Source organism: Sus scrofa, chromosome 16, assembly GCF_054392235.1.
Source record: "Sus scrofa isolate SSC_HxYL_T2T_F1_AM1 chromosome 16, Sscrofa_HxYL_maternal_Yorkshire_Landrace_v2.0, whole genome shotgun sequence".
Lineage (NCBI taxonomy): Eukaryota > Metazoa > Chordata > Mammalia > Artiodactyla > Suidae > Sus > Sus scrofa.
The window spans coordinates 4,450,823-4,473,777 of NC_139398.1; positions in this window are offsets into that span (position 1 = coordinate 4,450,823).

The window sequence follows — 22,955 nt, forward strand, 5'->3', positions numbered from 1 at the left end:
CTGCATAAAATCCACTGCATTCAATCATGCTCCATTAAATCCACTGCATTCAATCAGGCTGCATAAAATACACTGCATTCAATAGGGTTCCATTACTTCACACTTCATGGAATACAGTGCATTCAATCACGCTTCATGGAATCCACTGCATTCAATCGGGATTCATTTTACCACGCTGCATGGAGTTCACTGCATTCAATCACAATGCATGGAATCCACTGCATTCAATCGGGATGCTTTGGGCCATGCCTCATAAAATCCACTGCATTCTATCGGGATGCCTTGGGCTTCGCTGCATGGACTCCACTGCATACAATCAGGATCCATTGCGCCACAATGCTTGGAATCCTCGCATTCATTGAGGCTTCATGGAATCCACTGTATTCAATCGGGATGCTTTGGGCATGCTGCATAAAATCCACTGCATTCAATCATGCTTCATGGAATCCACTGCACTCAGTCATGCTGCATAAAATCCACTGCCTACAATAATGTTCCATAACTTCACACTGTATGGAATACACTTCATTCCATCATGCTGCATGGAATCCACTGCATTTAATCGGGATGTTTTGGGCCATGCTGCATATAATCCACTGCATTCAATTGGGATGCATTGGGCCTCACTGCATGGACTCCACTGCATACAATCGGGATCCATTGCGCCACAATGCATGGAATCCTCTGCATTCAATGACGCTGCATGGAATCCACTGCATTCAATCGGGATGCTTTGGGCCATGCTGTATAAAATCCACTGCATCAATCATGCTGCATAATATTCACTGCATTCAATAGTGTACCTTTTCTTCACACTGCATGGAATACACTGCATTCAATCACGCTGTATGGAATAAACTGCATTCAATCGGGATGCATTTAACCACGCTGCATGGATTACACTGCATTCAATGACGCTGCATGGAATCCACTGCATTCAATCGGGATGCTTTGGGGCATGCTTCATGAAATCCACTGCATTCAATCATGCTGCATGGAATCCACTGCATTCAATAGGGTTCCATTTCTTCACGCTGAATGGAATACAGTGCATGCAATCACGCTCCATGGACTCCACTGCATACAATCTGGATCCATTGAGCCACAATGAATGGAATCCTCTGTATTCAATGACGCTGCATGGAATCCACTGCGGTGAATCAGGATGCTTTGGGCCATGCCGCATATAATCTACTGCATTCAATTGGGAAGCATTTGGCCTCGCTGCATTGACTCCACTTGATAAAATCGGGATCCATTACACCACAATGCATGGAATCATCTGAATTCAATGACGCTGCATGGAATCCACTGCATTCAATCGGGATGCATTTTACCAGGCTGCATGGAATCCATGCATTCATCACGCTGCATGGACTCCACTGCATACAATCGGGATCCATTGCGCCACAATGCATGGAATACTCTGCATTCAATAATGCTCCATGGACTCCACTGCATTCAATCAGGATGCTTTGGGCCATGCTGCATAAAATCCACTGCCTTCAATCAGGCTGCATAAAATACACTGCATTCAATAGGGTTCCATTACTTCACACTTCATGGAATACAGTGCATTCAATCACACTTCATGGAATCCACTGCATTCAATCGGGATTCATTTTACCATGCTGCATGGAGTTCACTGCATTCAATCACAATGCATGGAATCCACTGCATTCAATCGGGATGCTTTGGGCCATGCCTCATAAAATCCACTGCATTCAACGACGCTGCATGGAATCCACCGAATTTAACTGGGATACATTATACTAAGCTGTATCGAACCCACTGCATTCAATCAGGATGCATTTTACCATATTGCATGGAGTTCACTGCATTCAATCATGCTACACGTAATCCACTGCATTCAATCAGGATGCTTTGGGCCATGCTGCATAAAATCCACTGCATTCAATCATGCTTCATGGAATCCACTGCACTCAATCATGCTGCATAAAATCCACTGCATACAATAGGGTGCCATAACTTCACACTGTATGGAATAAACTTCATTCCATCACACTGCATGGAATCCACTGCATTCAATCGGGATGCATTTTACCACACTGCATGGATTACACTGCATTCAATCGCAATGCATATAATCCACTGCATTCAATTGGGATGCATTTTACCATATTGCATGGAGTTCACTGCATTCAATCATGCTACACGTAATCCACTGCATTCAATCAGGATGCTTTGGGCCATGCTGCATAATATCCACTGCATTCAATCATGCTGCACGTAATCCACTGCATTCAATCGGGATGCATTTTACCAGGCTGCCTGGAATCCATGCATTCATCACACTGCATGGACTCCACTGCATACAATCGGGATCCATTGCGCCACAATGCATGGAATACTCTGCATTCAATGATGCTCCATGGAATCCACTGCATTCAATCAGGATGCTTTGGGCCATGCTGCATAAAATCCACTGCATTCAATCATGCTGCATGTAATCCACTGCATTCAATCATGCTGCATAATATCCACTGCATTCAAAATGTTCCATTTCTTCACGCTGCATGGAATCCACTGCATTCAATCGGGATGCATTTTACCTCGCTGCATGGAGTACACTGCATTCAATCTCAATGCATGGAATCCACTGCATTCAATCGGGATGCTTTGGGCCATGCTGCAAAAAATCCACTGCAATCAATCAGGATGCATTGGGCCTCGCTGCATGGACTCCACTGCATACAATCCGGATCCATTGCGCCACAATGCATGGAATCCTCTGCATTCAATGATGCTGCATGGAATCCACTGCATTCAATCGGGATGCATTTTACCACACTGCATGGAGTACACTGCATTCAATCAAAATGGATGGAATTCAATGCATTCAATCGGGATGCTTTGGGCCATGCTGCAGAAAATCCACTGCATTCAATGACGCTGCATGGAATCGACTGCATTCAATCATGCTGCATATAATCCACTGCTTACAATAGGGTTCAATTTCTTCACGCTGCATGGAATCAACTGCATTCAATCACGCTGCATGGAATCCACTGCATTCAATCGGGATGCATGTTCCCACGCTGCATGGGTACACTGCATTCAATCAAAATGCATGGAATCCACTGCATTCAATCGGGATGCTTTGGGCCATGCTGCATACAATCCACTGCATTCAATCGGGATGCATTGGGCCTCACTGCATGGACTCCACTGCATATAATCGGGATCCATTACACCACAATGCATGGAATCATCTGCATTCAATGATGCTGCATGGAATCCACTGCATTCAATCGGGATGCTTTGGGGCAAGCTTCATGAAATCCACTGCATTAAATCATGCTGCATGGAATCCACTGCACTCCATCATGCTGCATAAAATCCACTGCATTCAATAGGGTTCCATTTCTTCACACTGCAGGGAATACAATGCATTCAATCGGGATGCATTTTAACACTCTGCATGGATTACACTGCTGCAAACATGCTGCATAAAATCCACTGCATTCCATCGGGATGCATTGGGCCTCGCTGCATGGACTCCACTGCATACAATCGGGATCCATTGCGCCACAATGCATGGAATCTTCTGCATTCATTGATGCTGCATGGAATCCACTGCATTCAATTGGGATGCTTTGGGCCATGCTGCATATAATCCAGTGCATTCAATCGGGATGCATTTGGCCTCGCTCCATGGACTCCACTGCATACAATAAGGATCAATTGCAACACAATGCATGGAATCCTCTGCATTCAATGATGCTCCATTGAATCCAGTGCACTCAATCAGGATGCTTTGGGCCATGCTTAATAAATTCCACTGCATTCAATAGGGTTCCAACACTTCACGCTGCATGGAATCCACTGCATTCAATCAGGATGCTTTGGGCCATGCTTAATAAATTCCACTGCATTCAACAACGCTGCATGGAATCCACCGAATTTAATTGGGATATATTATACTAAGCTGTATCGAATCCACTGCATTCAATCAGGATGCATTTTACCACATTGCATGGAGTTCACTGCATTCAATCATGCTGCACGTAATCCACTGCATTCAATCAGGATGCTTTGGGCCATGCTGCATAAAATCCACTGCATTCAATCATGCTGCACGTAATCAATTGCATTCAATCGGGATGCATTTTCCCAGGCTGCATGGAATCCACTGCATTCAATCACGCTGCATGGAATCCACTGCATTCAATCGGGATGCATTTTACCAGGCTGCCTGGAATCCATGCATTCATCACACTGCATGGACTCCACTGCATACAATCGGGATCCATTGCGCCACATTGCATGGAATACTCTGCATTCAATGATGCTCCATGGAATCCACTGCATTCAATCAGGATGCTTTGGGCCATGCTGCATAAAATCCACTGCATTCAATCATGCTGCATGGAATCCACTGCATTCAATCATGCTGCATATTGTCCACTGTATTCAAAATGTTCCATTTCTTCACGCTGCATGGAATCCACTGCATTCAATCGGGATGCATTTTACCTCGCTGCATGGAGTACACTGCATTCAATCTCAATGCATGGAATCCACTGCATTCAATCGGGATGCTTTGGGCCATGCTGCAAAAAATCCACTGCAATCAATCAGGATGCATTGGGCCTCGCTGCATGGACTCCACTGCATACAATCGGGATTCATTTCGCCACAATGCATGGAATCCTCTGCATTCAATGATGCTGCATGGAATCCACTGCATTCCATCGGGATGCATTTTACCACACTGCATGGAGTACACTGCATTCAATCACAATGGATGGAATCCAATGCATTCAATCGGGATGCTTTGGGCCCTGCTGCAGAAAATCCACTGCATTCAATCGGGATGCACTGGGCCTCGCTGCATGGACTCCACTGCATTCAATTGGTATCCATTGCGCTGCAATGCATGGAATCCTCTGCATTCAATGACGCTGCATGGAATCCACTGCATTCAATCGGGATGCTTTGGGGCATGCTTCATGAAATCCACTGCATTCAATCATGCTGCATGGAATCCACTGCACTCCATCATGCTGCATAAAATCCCCTGCATTCAATAGGGTTCCATTTCTTCACACTGCAGGGAATACAATGCATTCAATCGGGATGCATTTTAACACTCTGCATGGATTACACTGCTGCAAACATGCTGCATATAATCCACTGCATTCAATCGGGATGATTTGGGCCATGCTGCATAAAATCCACTGCATTCCATCGGGATGCATTGGGCCTCGCTGCATGGACTCCACTGCATACAATCGGGATCCATTGCGCCACAATGCATGGAATCTTCTGCATTCATTGATGCTGCATGGAATCCACTGCATTCAATTGGGATGCTTTGGGCCATGCTGCATATAATCCAGTGCATTCAATCGGGATGCATTTGGCCTCGCTCCATGGACTCCACTGCATACAATAAGGATCAATTGCAACACAATGCATGGAATCCTCTGCATTCAATGATGCTCCATTGAATCCAGTGCACTCAATCAGGATGCTTTGGGCCATGCTGCATAAAATCCACTGCATTCAATAGGGTTCCAACACTTCACGCTGCATGGAATCCACTGCATTCAATCAGGATGCTTTGGGCCATGCTTAATAAATTCCACTGCATTCAACAACGCTGCATGGAATCCACCGAATTTAATTGGGATACATTATACTAAGCTGTATCGAATCCACTGCATTCAATCAGGATGCATTTTACCACATTGCATGGAGTTCACTGCATTCAATCATGCTGCACGTAATCCACTGCATTCAATCAGGATGCTTTGGGCCATGCTGCATAAAATCCACTGCATTCAATCATGCTGCACGTAATCCACTGCATTCAATCGGGATGCATTTTACCAGGCTGCATGGAATCCACTGCATTCAATCACGCTGCATGGAATCCACTGCATTCAATCGGGATGCATTTTACCAGGCTGCATGGAATCCACTGCATTCAATCACGCTGCATGGAATCCACTGCATTCAATCACGCTGCATGGAATCCACTGTATTCAATCAGGATGCATTTTAATAAGCTGCATGGAATCCATTCAGTCATCACGCTGCATGGACTCCGCTGCATACAGTCGGGATCCATTACGCCACAATGCATGGAATCCTCTGCATTCAATCGGGATGCATTTTACCAGGCTGCATGGAATCCACTGCATTCAATCACGCTGCATGGAATCCACTGCATTCAATCAAGCTGCATGGAATCCACTGCATTCAATCAGGATGCATTTTACCAGGCTGCCTGGAATCCATGCATTCATCACACTGCATGGACTCCACTGCATACAATCGGGATCCATTGCGCCACAATGCATGGAATACTCTGCATTCAATGATGCTCCATGGACTCCACTGCATTCAATCAGGATGCTTTGGGCCATGCTGCATAAAATCCACTGCATTCAATCATGCTGCATTGAATCCACTGCATTCAATCATGCTGCATAATATCCACTGCATTCAAAATATTCCATTTCTTCACGCTGCATGGAATCCACTGCATTCAATCGGGATGCATTTTACCTCGCTGTATGGAGTATACTGCATTCAATCTCAATGCATGGAATCCACTGCATTCAATCGGGATGCTTTGGGCCATGCTGCAAAAAATCCACTGCAATCAATCAGGATGCATTGGGCCTCGCTGCATGGGCTCCACTGCATACAATCCGGATCCATTGCGCCACAATGCATGGAATAGTCTGCATTCAATGATGCTGCATGGAATCCACTGCATTCCATCGGGATGCATTTTACCACACTGCATGGAGTACACTGCATTCAATCACAATGGATGGATCCAATGCATTCAATCGGGATGCTTTGGGCCATGCTGCAGAAAATCCACTGCATTCAATGTCGCTGCATGGAATCGACTGCATTCAATCATGCTGCATATAATCCACTTCTTACAATAGGGTTCAATTTCTTCACGCTGCATGGAATCCACTGCATTCAATCACGCTGCATGGAATCCACTACATTCAATAGGGATGCATGTTCCCACGCTGCATGGAGTACACTGCATTCAATCAAAATGCATGGAATCCACTGCATTCAATCGGGATGCTTTGGGCCATGCTGCATACAATCCACTGCATTCAATCGGGATGCATTGGGCCTCACTGCATGGACTCCACTGCATATAATCGGGATCCATTACACCACAATGCATGGAATCATCTGCATTCAATGACGCTGCATGGAATCCACTGCATTCAATCGGGATGCATTTTACCAGGCTGCATGGAATCCATGCATTCATCACGCTGCATGGACTCCACTGCATACAATCGGGATCCATTGCGCCACAATGCATGGAATCCTCTGCATTCAATCAGGATGCTTTGGGCCATGCTGCATAAAATCCACTGCATTCAATCATGCTCCATTAAATCCACTGCATTCAATCAGGCTGCATAAAATACACTGCATTCAATAGGGTTCCATTACTTCACACTTCATGGAATACAGTGCATTCAATCACGCTTCATGGAATCCACTGCATTCAATCGGGATTCATTTTACCACGCTGCATGGAGTTCACTGCATTCAATCACAATGCATGGAATCCACTGCATTCAATCGGGATGCTTTGGGCCATGCCTCATAAAATCCACTGCATTCTATCAGGATGCCTTGGGCTTCGCTGCATGGACTCCACTGCATACAATCAGGATCCATTGCGCCACAATGCTTGGAATCCTCGCATTCATTGAGGCTTCATGGAATCCACTGTATTCAATCGGGATGCTTTGGGCATGCTGCATAAAATCCACTGCATTCAATCATGCTTCATGGAATCCACTGCACTCAGTCATGCTGCATAAAATCCACTGCCTACAATAATGTTCCATAACTTCACACTGTATGGAATACACTTCATTCCATCATGCTGCATGGAATCCACTGCATTTAATCGGGATGTTTTGGGCCATGCTGCATATAATCCACTGCATTCAATTGGGATGCATTGGGCCTCACTGCATGGACTCCACTGCATACAATCGGGATCCATTGCGCCACAATGCATGGAATCCTCTGCATTCAATGACGCTGCATGGAATCCACTGCATTCAATCGGGATGCTTTGGGCCATGCTGTATAAAATCCACTGCATCAATCATGCTGCATAATATTCACTGCATTCAATAGTGTACCTTTTCTTCACACTGCATGGAATACACTGCATTCAATCACGCTGTATGGAATAAACTGCATTCAATCGGGATGCATTTAACCACGCTGCATGGATTACACTGCATTCAATGACGCTGCATGGAATCCACTGCATTCAATCGGGATGCTTTGGGGCATGCTTCATGAAATCCACTGCATTCAATCATGCTGCATGGAATCCACTGCATTCAATAGGGTTCCATTTCTTCACGCTGAATGGAATACAGTGCATGCAATCACGCTCCATGGACTCCACTGCATACAATCTGGATCCATTGAGCCACAATGAATGGAATCCTCTGTATTCAATGACGCTGCATGGAATCCACTGCGGTGAATCAGGATGCTTTGGGCCATGCCGCATATAATCTACTGCATTCAATTGGGAAGCATTTGGCCTCACTGCATTGACTCCACTTGATAAAATCGGGATCCATTGCGCCACAATGCATGGAATCTTCTGCATTCAATGACGCTGCATGGAATCCACTGCAATCAATCGGGATGCTTTGGGCCATGCTGCATAAAATCCACTGCATGCAATCATGCTGCATGGAATCCACTGCATTCAATAGGGTTCCATTGCTTCATGCTGCATGGAATCCACTGCATTCAATCACGCTGCATGGAATCCACTGCATTCAATCGGGATGCATTTTACCACGCTGAATGGAGTACACTGCATTCAATCACAATGCATGGAATCCACTGCATTGAATCGGGATGCTTTGGGCCATGCTGCATAAAATCCTCTGCATTCAATCATGCTGCATAAAATCCACTGCATTCAATAGGGTTCCATTTCTTCACACTACATGGAATAGACTGCATTCAATCACGCTGTATGGAATAAACTGCATTCAATCGGGATGCATTTAACCACGCTGCATGGATTACACTTCATTCAATCACAATGCATGGAATCCACTGCATTCTATCAGGATGCTTTGGGCCATGCTGCAAAAAATCCACTGCATTCAATAGGGTTCCATTTCTTCACGCTGCATGGAATCTACTGCATTCAATAGGGTTCCATTTCTTCAAGCTGCATGGAATACACTGCATTCAATCAGGATGCATGGAATCGACTCCATTCAATCAGGATGCATTATACAACGCTGCATGGATTACCCTGCATTCAATCACAATGCATGGAATCCACTCCATTCAATCGGGATGCTTTGGGCCATGCTGCAGAAAATCCACTGCATTCAATCGGGATGCATTGGGACTCGCTGCATAGACTCCACTGCATATAATCTGGATCCATTGCACCACAATGCATGGAATGCTCTGCATTCAATGTCGCTGCATGGAATCCACTGCATTCAATCGGGATGCTTTGGGCCATGCTGCATAAAATCCACTGCATTCAATCATGCTGCATGGATTCCACTGCATTCAATCATGCTGCATAAAATCCAATGCATTCAATAGGGTTCCGTTTCTTCACACTGCATGGACTTCACTGCATTCAATCACTCTGCATGAAATTCACTGCATTAGATCTGGATGCATTTTACCACGCTGCATGGATTACACTGCATTCAATGACGCTGCATGGAATCCACTGCATTCAATCGGGATGCTTTGGGCCCTGCTGCATAAAATCCACTGCATTCAATCGGGGTGCATTGGGCCTCGCTGCATGGACTTCACTGATTTCAATTTGTATCCATTGCCCCACAATGCATGGAATCCTCTGCATTCAACGACACTGCATGGAATCCACTGCATTCAATCATGCTGCCTAAAATCCACTGCATTCAATAGGGTTCCATTTCTTCACGCTGCATGAATCCACTGCATTCAAACACGCTGCATGGAATCCACTGCATTCAATCGGGATGCTTTGGGCCATGCTGCATAGAATCCACTGCATTTAATCGGGATGCATTGGGCCATGCTGCATGGACCCCACTGCATAAAATCGGGATCCATTGCGCCAAAATGCGAGGAATCATCTGCATTTAATGACGCTGCATCCAATCCACTGCATTCGATCGGGATCCTTTTTACCACGCAGCGTGGATTACACTGCTTTCAATCACAATGCATGGAATCCACTGTATTCAATCGGGATGCTTTGGGCCATACTGCATAAAATCCACTGCATTCAATCTTGCTGCATGGAATCCAATGCATTCAATCATGCTGCATAAAATCCATGCATTCAAGAGGGTTCCAATTCTTCACACTGCATGGAATCCACTGCATTCAATCGGGATGCATTTTACCACGCTGCATATATTACACTGCATTGAATTGCAATGCATAGAATTCACTGCATTCAATCGGGAAGCATTTTACACCACTGCATGGAATCCACTGCATTTAATCACGCTACATGTAATCCATGGAATTTAATCGGGATTCATTTTACTAAGCTGTATGTCATTGACTGCATTTAATCACACTGCATGGAATCCACTGCATTCAATTGGGATTCATTTTACAAGGCTGCATGGAGTTGACTGCATTCAATCACAATACATGGAATCCACTGCATTCAATCGGGATGCTTTGGGCCATGCTGCATAAAATCCACTGCATTCAATTGGGTTCCATGTCTTCACTCTGCATGGAATACACTGCATTCAATCACGCTGCATGGAATCCCCTGCATTCAATCGGGATGCATTCTACCTTGCTGCATGGAGTTCACTGCATCCAATCACAATGCATGGAATCCACTGCATTCAATCGGGATGCTTTGGGCCATGCTGCATAAAATCCACTGCATTCAATCATGCTGCATGGAATCCACTGCATTCAATCGGGATGCAATTTACCACGCTGAATGGAGTACACTGCATTCAATCATGCTGCATGGATTCCCCTGCATTCAATCGGGATGCTTTGGATCATGCTGCAAATAAATCCACTGCATTCAATCGGGATGCATTGGGCCTCGCTTCATGGACTCCAGTGCATACAGTCGGGATCCATTGCACCACAATGCATGGAATCCTCTGCATTCAATGACGCTGCATGGAATCCACTGCATTCAATCGGGATGCTTTGGGCCATGCCTCATAAAATCCACTTCATTCAATGACGCTGCATGGAATCGACTGCATTCAATCATGCTGCATATAATCCACTGCTTACAATAGGGTTCAATTTCTTCACGCTGCATGGAATCCACTGCATTCAATCACGCTGCATGGAATCCACTGCATTCAATCAGGATGCATGTTCCCACGCTCCATGGAGTACACTGCATTCAATCAAAATGCATGGAATCCACTGCATTCAATCGGGATGCTTTGGGCCATGCTGCATACAATCCACTGCATTCAATCGGCATGCATTGGGCCTCACTGCATGGACTCCACTGCATATAATCGGGATCCATTACACCACAATGCATGGAATCCTCTGCATTCAATGACGCTGCATGGAATCCACTGCATTCAATCGGGATGCATTTTACCAGGCTGCATGGAATCCATGCATTCATCACGCTGCATGGACTCCACTGCATACAATCGGGATCCATTGCGCCACAATGCATGGAATACTCTGCATTCATTAATGCTCCATGGACTCCACTGCATTCAATCAGGATGCTTTGGGCCATACTGCATAAAATCCACTGCATTCAATCATGCTCCATTAAATCCACTGCATTCAATCAGGCTGCATAAAATACACTGCATTCAATAGGGTTCCATTACTTCACACTTCATGGAATACAGTGCATTCAATCACGCTTCATGGAATCCACTGCATTCAATCGGGATTCATTTTACCACGCTGCATGGAGTTCACTGCATTCAATCACAATGCATGGAATCCACTGCATTCAATCGGGATGCTTTGGGCCATGCCTCATAAAATCCACTGCATTCAACGACGCTGCATGGAATCCACCGAATTTAACTGGGATACATTATACTAAGCTGTATCGAATCCACTGCATTCAATCAGGATGCATTTTACCATATTGCATGGAGTTCACTGCATTCAATCATGCTACACGTAATCCACTGCATTCAATCAGGATGCTTTGGGCCATGCTGCATAAAATCCACTGCATTCAATCATGCTGCACGTAATCCACTGCATTCAATCGGGATGCATTTTACCAGGCTGCCTGGAATCCATGCATTCATAACACGGCATGGACTCCACTGCATACAATCGGGATCCATTGCACCACAATGCATGGAATACTCTGCATTCAATGACGCTGCATGGAATCCACTGCATTCAATCGGAATGCTTTGGGCCATGCCTCATAAAATCCACTTCATTCAATGACGCTGCATGGAATCGACTGCATTCAATCGGGATGCATTTTACCAGGCTGCATGGAATCCACTGCATTCACTCACGCTGCATGGAATCCACTGCATTCAATCGGGATGCATTTTACCAGGCTGCATGGAATCCACTGCATTCAATCACGCTGCATGGAATCCACTGCATTCAATCACGCTGCATGGAATCCACTGCATTCAATCGGGATGCATTTTACCAGGCTGCCTGGAATCCATGCATTCATCACACTGCATGGACTCCACTGCATACAATCGGGATCCTTTGCGCCACAATGCATGGAATCCTCTGCATTCAATGATGCTCCATGGACTCCACTGCATTCAATCAGGATGCTTTGGGCCATGCTGCATAAAATCCACTGCATTCAATCATGCTGCATGGAATCCACTGCATTCAATCATGCTTCATAATATCCACTGCATTCAAAATGTTCCATTTCTTCACGCTGCATGGAATCCACTGCATTCAATCGGGATGCATTTTACCTCACTGCATGGAGTACACTGCATTCAATCTCAATGCATGGAATCCACTGCATTCAATCGGGATGTTTTGGGCCATGCTGCAAAAAATCCACTGCAATCAATCAGGATGCATCGGCCCTCGCTGCATGGACTCCACTGCATACAATCGGGATTCATTGCGCCACAATGCATGGAATCCTCTGCATTCAATGATGCTGCATGGAATCCACTGCATTCCATCGGGATGCATTTTACCACACTGCATGGAGTACACTGCATTCAATCACAACGGATGGAATCCAATGCATTCAATCGGGATGCTTTGGGCCATGCTGCAGAAAATCCACTGCATTCAATCGGGATGCACTGGGCCTCGCTGCATGGACTCCACTGCATTCAATTGGTATCCATTGCGCTGCAATGCATGGAATCCTCTGCATTCAATGACGCTGCAAGGAATCCACTGCATTCTATCGGGATGCTTTGGGGCATGCTTCATGAAATCCACTGCATTCAATCATGCTGCATGGAATCCACTGCATTCAATCGGGATGCATTTTACCAGGCTGCATGGAATCCACTGCATTCAATCACGCTGCATGGAATCCACTGCATTCAATCACGCTGCATGGAATCCACTGCATTCAATCAGGATGCATTTTAATAAGCTGCATGGAATCCATTCAGTCATCACGCTGGATGGACTCCGCTGCATACAGTCGGGATTCATTACGCCACAATGCATGGAATCCTCTGCATTCAATCGGGATGCATTTTACCAGGCTGCCTGGAATCCATGCATTCATCACACTGCATGGACTCCACTGCATACAGTCGGGATCCATTGCGCCACAATGCATGGAATACTCTGCATTCAATGATGCTCCATGGAATCCACTGCATTCAATCAGGATGCTTTGGGCCATGCTGCATAAAATCCACTGCATTCAATCATGCTGCATGGAATCCACTGCATTCAATCGGGATGCATTTTACCTCGCTGCATGGAGTACACTGCATTCAATCTCAATGCATGGAATCCACTGCATTCAGTCGGGATGCTTTGGGCCATGCTGCAAAAAATCCACTGCAATCAATCAGGATGCATTGGGCCTCGCTGCATGGACTCCACTGCATACAATCGGGATCCATTGCGCCACAATGCATGGAATCCTCTGCATTCAATGATGCTGCATGGAATCCACTGCATTCCATCGGGATGCATTTTACCACACTGCATGGAGTACACTGCATTCAATCACAATGGATGGAATCCAATGCATTCAATCGGGATGCTTTGGGCCATGCTGCAGAAAATCCACTGCATTCAATCGGGATGCACTGGGCCTCGCTGCATGGACTCCACTGCATTCAATTGGTATCCATTGCGCTGCAATGCATGGAATCCTCTGCATTCAATCATGCTCCATTAAATCCACTGCATTCAATCAGGCTGCATAAAATACACTGCATTCAATAGGGTTCCATTACTTCACACTTCATGGAATACAGTGCATTCAATCACGCTTCATGGAATCCACTGCATTCAATCGGGATTCATTTTACCACGCTGCATGGAGTTCACTGCATTCAATCACAATGCATGGAATCCACTGCATTCAATCGGGATGCTTTGGGCCATGCCTCATAAAATCCACTGCATTCTATCAGGATGCCTTGGGCTTCGCTGCATGGACTCCACTGCATACAATCAGGATCCATTGCGCCACAATGCTTGGAATCCTCGCATTCATTGAGGCTTCATGGAATCCACTGTATTCAATCGGGATGCTTTGGGCATGCTGCATAAAATCCACTGCATTCAATCATGCTTCATGGAATCCACTGCACTCAGTCATGCTGCATAAAATCCACTGCCTACAATAATGTTCCATAACTTCACACTGTATGGAATACACTTCATTCCATCATGCTGCATGGAATCCACTGCATTTAATCGGGATGTTTTGGGCCATGCTGCATATAATCCACTGCATTCAATTGGGATGCATTGGGCCTCACTGCATGGACTCCACTGCATACAATCGGGATCCATTGCGCCACAATGCATGGAATCCTCTGCATTCAATGACGCTGCATGGAATCCACTGCATTCAATCGGGATGCTTTGGGCCATGCTGTATAAAATCCACTGCATCAATCATGCTGCATAATATTCACTGCATTCAATAGTGTACCTTTTCTTCACACTGCATGGAATACACTGCATTCAATCACGCTGTATGGAATAAACTGCATTCAATCGGGATGCATTTAACCACGCTGCATGGATTACACTGCATTCAATGACGCTGCATGGAATCCACTGCATTCAATCGGGATGCTTTGGGGCATGCTTCATGAAATCCACTGCATTCAATCATGCTGCATGGAATCCACTGCATTCAATAGGGTTCCATTTCTTCACGCTGAATGGAATACAGTGCATGCAATCACGCTCCATGGACTCCACTGCATACAATCTGGATCCATTGAGCCACAATGAATGGAATCCTCTGTATTCAATGACGCTGCATGGAATCCACTGCGGTGAATCAGGATGCTTTGGGCCATGCCGCATATAATCTACTGCATTCAATTGGGAAGCATTTGGCCTCACTGCATTGACTCCACTTGATAAAATCGGGATCCATTGCGCCACAATGCATGGAATCTTCTGCATTCAATGACGCTGCATGGAATCCACTGCAATCAATCGGGATGCTTTGGGCCATGCTGCATAAAATCCACTGCATGCAATCATGCTGCATGGAATCCACTGCATTCAATAGGGTTCCATTGCTTCATGCTGCATGGAATCCACTGCATTCAATCACGCTGCATGGAATCCACTGCATTCAATCGGGATGCATTTTACCACGCTGAATGGAGTACACTGCATTCAATCACAATGCATGGAATCCACTGCATTGAATCGGGATGCTTTGGGCCATGCTGCATAAAATCCTCTGCATTCAATCATGCTGCATAAAATCCACTGCATTCAATAGGGTTCCATTTCTTCACACTACATGGAATAGACTGCATTCAATCACGCTGTATGGAATAAACTGCATTCAATCGGGATGCATTTAACCACGCTGCATGGATTACACTTCATTCAATCACAATGCATGGAATCCACTGCATTCTATCAGGATGCTTTGGGCCATGCTGCAAAAAATCCACTGCATTCAATAGGGTTCCATTTCTTCACGCTGCATGGAATCTACTGCATTCAATAGGGTTCCATTTCTTCACGCTGCATGGAATACACTGCATTCAATCAGGATGCATGGAATCGACTCCATTCAATCAGGATGCATTATACAACGCTGCATGGATTACCCTGCATTCAATCACAATGCATGGAATCCACTCCATTCAATCGGGATGCTTTGGGCCATGCTGCAGAAAATCCACTGCATTCAATCGGGATGCATTGGGACTCGCTGCATAGACTCCACTGCATATAATCTGGATCCATTGCACCAAAATGCATGGAATGCTCTGCATTCAATGTCGCTGCATGGAATCCACTGCATTCAATCGGGATGCTTTGGGCCATGCTGCATAAAATCCACTGCATTCAATCATGCTGCATGGATTCCACTGCATTCAATCAGGCTGCATAAAATCCAATGCATTCAATAGGGTTCCATTTCTTCACACTGCATGGACTTCACTGCATTCAATCACTCTGCATGAAATTCACTGCATTAGATCTGGATGCATTTTACCACGCTGCATGGATTACACTGCATTCAATGACGCTGCATGGAATCCACTGCATTCAATCGGGATGCTTTGGGCCCTGCTGCATAAAATCCACTGCATTCAATCGGGGTGCATTGGGCCTCGCTGCATGGACTTCACTGAATTCAATTTGTATCCATTGCCCCACAATGCATGGAATCCTCTGCATTTAACGACACTGCATGGAATCCACTGCATTCAATCATGCTGCCTAAAATCCACTGCATTCAATAGGGTTCCATTTCTTCACGCTGCATGAATCCACTGCATTCAAACACGCTGCATGGAATCCACTGCATTCAATCGGGATGCTTTGGGCCATGCTGCATAGAATCCACTGCATTTAATCGGGATGCATTGGGCCATGCTGCATGGACCCCACTGCATAAAATCGGGATCCATTGCGCCAAAATGCGAGGAATCATCTGCATTTAATGACGCTGCATCCAATCCACTGCATTCGATCGGGATCCTTTTTACCACGCAGCGTGGATTACACTGCTTTCAATCACAATGCATGGAATCCACTGTATTCAATCGGGATGCTTTGGGCCATACTGCATAAAATCCACTGCATTCAATCTTGCTGCATGGAATCCAATGCATTCAATCATGCTGCATAAAATCCATGCATTCAAGAGGGTTCCAATTCTTCACACTGCATGGAATCCACTGCATTCAATCGGGATGCATTTTACCACGCTGCATATATTACACTGCATTGAATTGCAATGCATAGAATTCACTGCATTCAATCGGGAAGCATTTTACACCACTGCATGGAATCCACTGCATTTAATCACGCTACATGTAATCCATGGAATTTAATCGGGATTCATTTTACTAAGCTGTATGTCATTGACTGCATTTAATCACACTGCATGGAATCCACTGCATTCAATTGGGATTCATTTTACAAGGCTGCATGGAGTTGACTGCATTCAATCACAATACATGGAATCCACTGCATTCAATCGGGATGCTTTGGGCCATGCTGCATAAAATCCACTGCATTCAATTGGGTTCCATGTCTTCACTCTGCATGGAATACACTGCATTCAATCACGCTGCATGGAATCCCCTGCATTCAATCGGGATGCATTCTACCTTGCTGCATGGAGTTCACTGCATCCAATCACAATGCATGGAATCCACTGCATTCAATCGGGATGCTTTGGGCCATGCTGCATAAAATCCACTGCATTCAATCATGCTGCATGGAATCCACTGCATTCAATCGGGATGCAATTTACCACGCTGAATGGAGTACACTGCATTCAATCATGCTGCATGGATTCCCCTGCATTCAATCGGGATGCTTTGGATCATGCTGCAAATAAATCCACTGCATTCAATCGGGATGCATTGGGCCTCGCTTCATGGACTCCAGTGCATACAGTCGGGATCCATTGCACCACAATGCATGGAATCCTCTGCATTCAATGACGCTGCATGGAATCCACTGCATTCAATCGGGATGCTTTGGGCCATGCCTCATAAAATCCACTTCATTCAATGACGCTGCATGGAATCGACTGCATTCAATCATGCTGCATATAATCCACTGCTTACAATAGGGTTCAATTTCTTCACGCTGCATGGAATCCACTGCATTCAATCACGCTGCATGGAATCCACTGCATTCAATCAGGATGCATGTTCCCACGCTCCATGGAGTACACTGCATTCAATCAAAATGCATGGAATCCACTGCATTCAATCGGGATGCTTTGGGCCATGCTGCATACAATCCACTGCATTCAATCGGCATGCATTGGGCCTCACTGCATGGACTCCACTGCATATAATCGGGATCCATTACACCACAATGCATGGAATCCTCTGCATTCAATGACGCTGCATGGAATCCACTGCATTCAATCGGGATGCATTTTACCAGGCTGCATGGAATCCATGCATTCATCACGCTGCATGGACTCCACTGCATACAATCGGGATCCATTGCGCCACAATGCATGGAATACTCTGCATTCATTAATGCTCCATGGACTCCACTGCATTCAATCAGGATGCTTTGGGCCATACTGCATAAAATCCACTGCATTCAATCATGCTCCATTAAATCCACTGCATTCAATCAGGCTGCATAAAATACACTGCATTCAATAGGGTTCCATTACTTCACACTTCATGGAATACAGTGCATTCAATCACGCTTCATGGAATCCACTGCATTCAATCGGGATTCATTTTACCACGCTGCATGGAGTTCACTGCATTCAATCACAATGCATGGAATCCACTGCATTCAATCGGGATGCTTTGGGCCATGCCTCATAAAATCCACTGCATTCAACGACGCTGCATGGAATCCACCGAATTTAACTGGGATACATTATACTAAGCTGTATCGAATCCACTGCATTCAATCAGGATGCATTTTACCATATTGCATGGAGTTCACTGCATTCAATCATGCTACACGTAATCCACTGCATTCAATCAGGATGCTTTGGGCCATGCTGCATAAAATCCACTGCATTCAATCATGCTGCACGTAATCCACTGCATTCAATCGGGATGCATTTTACCAGGCTGCCTGGAATCCATGCATTCATAACACGGCATGGACTCCACTGCATACAATCGGGATCCATTGCACCACAATGCATGGAATACTCTGCATTCAATGACGCTGCATGGAATCCACTGCATTCAATCGGAATGCTTTGGGCCATGCCTCATAAAATCCACTTCATTCAATGACGCTGCATGGAATCGACTGCATTCAATCGGGATGCATTTTACCAGGCTGCATGGAATCCACTGCATTCACTCACGCTGCATGGAATCCACTGCATTCAATCGGGATGCATTTTACCAGGCTGCATGGAATCCACTGCATTCAATCACGCTGCATGGAATCCACTGCATTCAATCACGCTGCATGGAATCCACTGCATTCAATCGGGATGCATTTTACCAGGCTGCCTGGAATCCATGCATTCATCACACTGCATGGACTCCACTGCATACAATCGGGATCCTTTGCGCCACAATGCATGGAATCCTCTGCATTCAATGATGCTCCATGGACTCCACTGCATTCAATCAGGATGCTTTGGGCCATGCTGCATAAAATCCACTGCATTCAATCATGCTGCATGGAATCCACTGCATTCAATCATGCTTCATAATATCCACTGCATTCAAAATGTTCCATTTCTTCACGCTGCATGGAATCCACTGCATTCAATCGGGATGCATTTTACCTCACTGCATGGAGTACACTGCATTCAATCTCAATGCATGGAATCCACTGCATTCAATCGGGATGTTTTGGGCCATGCTGCAAAAAATCCACTGCAATCAATCAGGATGCATCGGCCCTCGCTGCATGGACTCCACTGCATACAATCGGGATTCATTGCGCCACAATGCATGGAATCCTCTGCATTCAATGATGCTGCATGGAATCCACTGCATTCCATCGGGATGCATTTTACCACACTGCATGGAGTACACTGCATTCAATCACAACGGATGGAATCCAATGCATTCAATCGGGATGCTTTGGGCCATGCTGCAGAAAATCCACTGCATTCAATCGGGATGCACTGGGCCTCGCTGCATGGACTCCACTGCATTCAATTGGTATCCATTGCGCTGCAATGCATGGAATCCTCTGCATTCAATGACGCTGCAAGGAATCCACTGCATTCTATCGGGATGCTTTGGGGCATGCTTCATGAAATCCACTGCATTCAATCATGCTGCATGGAATCCACTGCATTCAATCGGGATGCATTTTACCAGGCTGCATGGAATCCACTGCATTCAATCACGCTGCATGGAATCCACTGCATTCAATCACGCTGCATGGAATCCACTGCATTCAATCAGGATGCATTTTAATAAGCTGCATGGAATCCATTCAGTCATCACGCTGGATGGACTCCGCTGCATACAGTCGGGATTCATTACGCCACAATGCATGGAATCCTCTGCATTCAATCGGGATGCATTTTACCAGGCTGCCTGGAATCCATGCATTCATCACACTGCATGGACTCCACTGCATACAGTCGGGATCCATTGCGCCACAATGCATGGAATACTCTGCATTCAATGATGCTCCATGGAATCCACTGCATTCAATCAGGATGCTTTGGGCCATGCTGCATAAAATCCACTGCATTCAATCATGCTGCATGGAATCCACTGCATTCAATCGGGATGCATTTTACCTCGCTGCATGGAGTACACTGCATTCAATCTCAATGCATGGAATCCACTGCATTCAGTCGGGATGCTTTGGGCCATGCTGCAAAAAATCCACTGCAATCAATCAGGATGCATTGGGCCTCGCTGCATGGACTCCACTGCATACAATCGGGATCCATTGCGCCACAATGCATGGAATCCTCTGCATTCAATGATGCTGCATGGAATCCACTGCATTCCATCGGGATGCATTTTACCACACTGCATGGAGTACACTGCATTCAATCACAATGGATGGAATCCAATGCATTCAATCGGGATGCTTTGGGCCATGCTGCAGAAAATCCACTGCATTCAATCGGGATGCACTGGGCCTCGCTGCATGGACTCCACTGCATTCAATTGGTATCCATTGCGCTGCAATGCATGGAATCCTCTGCATTCAATGACGCTGCAAGGAATCCACTGCATTCAATCGGGATGCTTTGGGGCATGCTTCATGAAATCCACTGCATTCAATCATGCTGCATGGAATCCACTGCACTCCATCATGCTGCATAAAATCCACTGCATTCAATAGGGTTCCATTTCTTCACACTGCAGGGAATACAATGCATTCAATCGGGATGCATTTTAACACTCTGCATGGATTACACTGCTGCAAACATGCTGCATATAATCCACTGCATTCAATCGGGATGATTTGGGCCATGCTGCATAAAATCCACTGCATTCCATCGGGATGCATTGGGCCTCGCTGCATGGACTCCACTGCATACAATCGGGATCCATTGCGCCACAATGCATGGAATCTTCTGCATTCATTGATGCTGCATGGAATCCACTGCATTCAATTGGGATGCTTTGGGCCATGCTGCATATAATCCAGTGCATTCAATCGGGATGCATTTGGCCTCACTCCATTGACTCCACTGCATACAATAAGGATCAATTGCAACACAATGCATGGAATCGTCTGCATTCAATGATGCTCCATTGAATCCAGTGCACTCAATCAGGATGCTTTGGGCCATGCTGCATAAAATCCACTGCATTCAATAGGGTTCCAACACTTCACGCTGAATGGAATCCACTGCATTCAATCAGGATGCTTTGGGCCATGCTTAATAAATTCCACTGCATTCAACAACGCTGCATGGAATCCACCGAATTTAATTGGGATACATTATACTAAGCTGTATCGAATCCACTGCATTCAATCAGGATGCATTTTACCACATTGCATGGAGTTCACTGCATTCAATCATGCTGCACGTAATCCACTGCATTCAATCGGGATGCATTTTACCAGGCTGCATGGAATCCACTGCATTCAATCATGCTGCACGTAATCCACTGCATTCAATCGGGATGCATTTTACCAGGCTGCATAAAATCCACTGCATTCAATAGGGTTCCATTTCTTCACACTACATGGAATACACTGCATTCAATCACGCTGTATGGAATAAACTGCATTCAATCCGGATGCATTTAACCACGCTGCATGGATTACACTTCATTCAATCACAATGCATGGAATCCACTGCATTCTATCAGGATGCTTTGGGCCATGCTGCAAAAAATCCACTGCATTCAATAGGGTTCCATTTCTTCACGCTGCATGGAATCTACTGCATTCAATAGGGTTCCATTTCTTCACGCTGCATGGAATACACTGCATTCAATCAGGATGCATGGAATCGACTCCATTCAATCAGGATGCATTATACAACGCTGCATGGATTACCCTGCATTCAATCACAATGCATGGAATCCACTCCATTCAATCGGGATGCTTTGGGCCATGCTGCAGAAAATCCACTGCATTCAATCGGGATGCATTGGGACTCGCTGCATAGACTCCACTGCATATAATCTGGATCCATTGCACCAAAATGCATGGAATGCTCTGCATTCAATGTCGCTGCATGGAATCCACTGCATTCAATCGGGATGCTTTGGGCCATGCTGCATAAAATCCACTGCATTCAATCATGCTGCATGGATTCCACTGCATTCAATCAGGCTGCATAAAATCCAATGCATTCAATAGGGTTCCATTTCTTC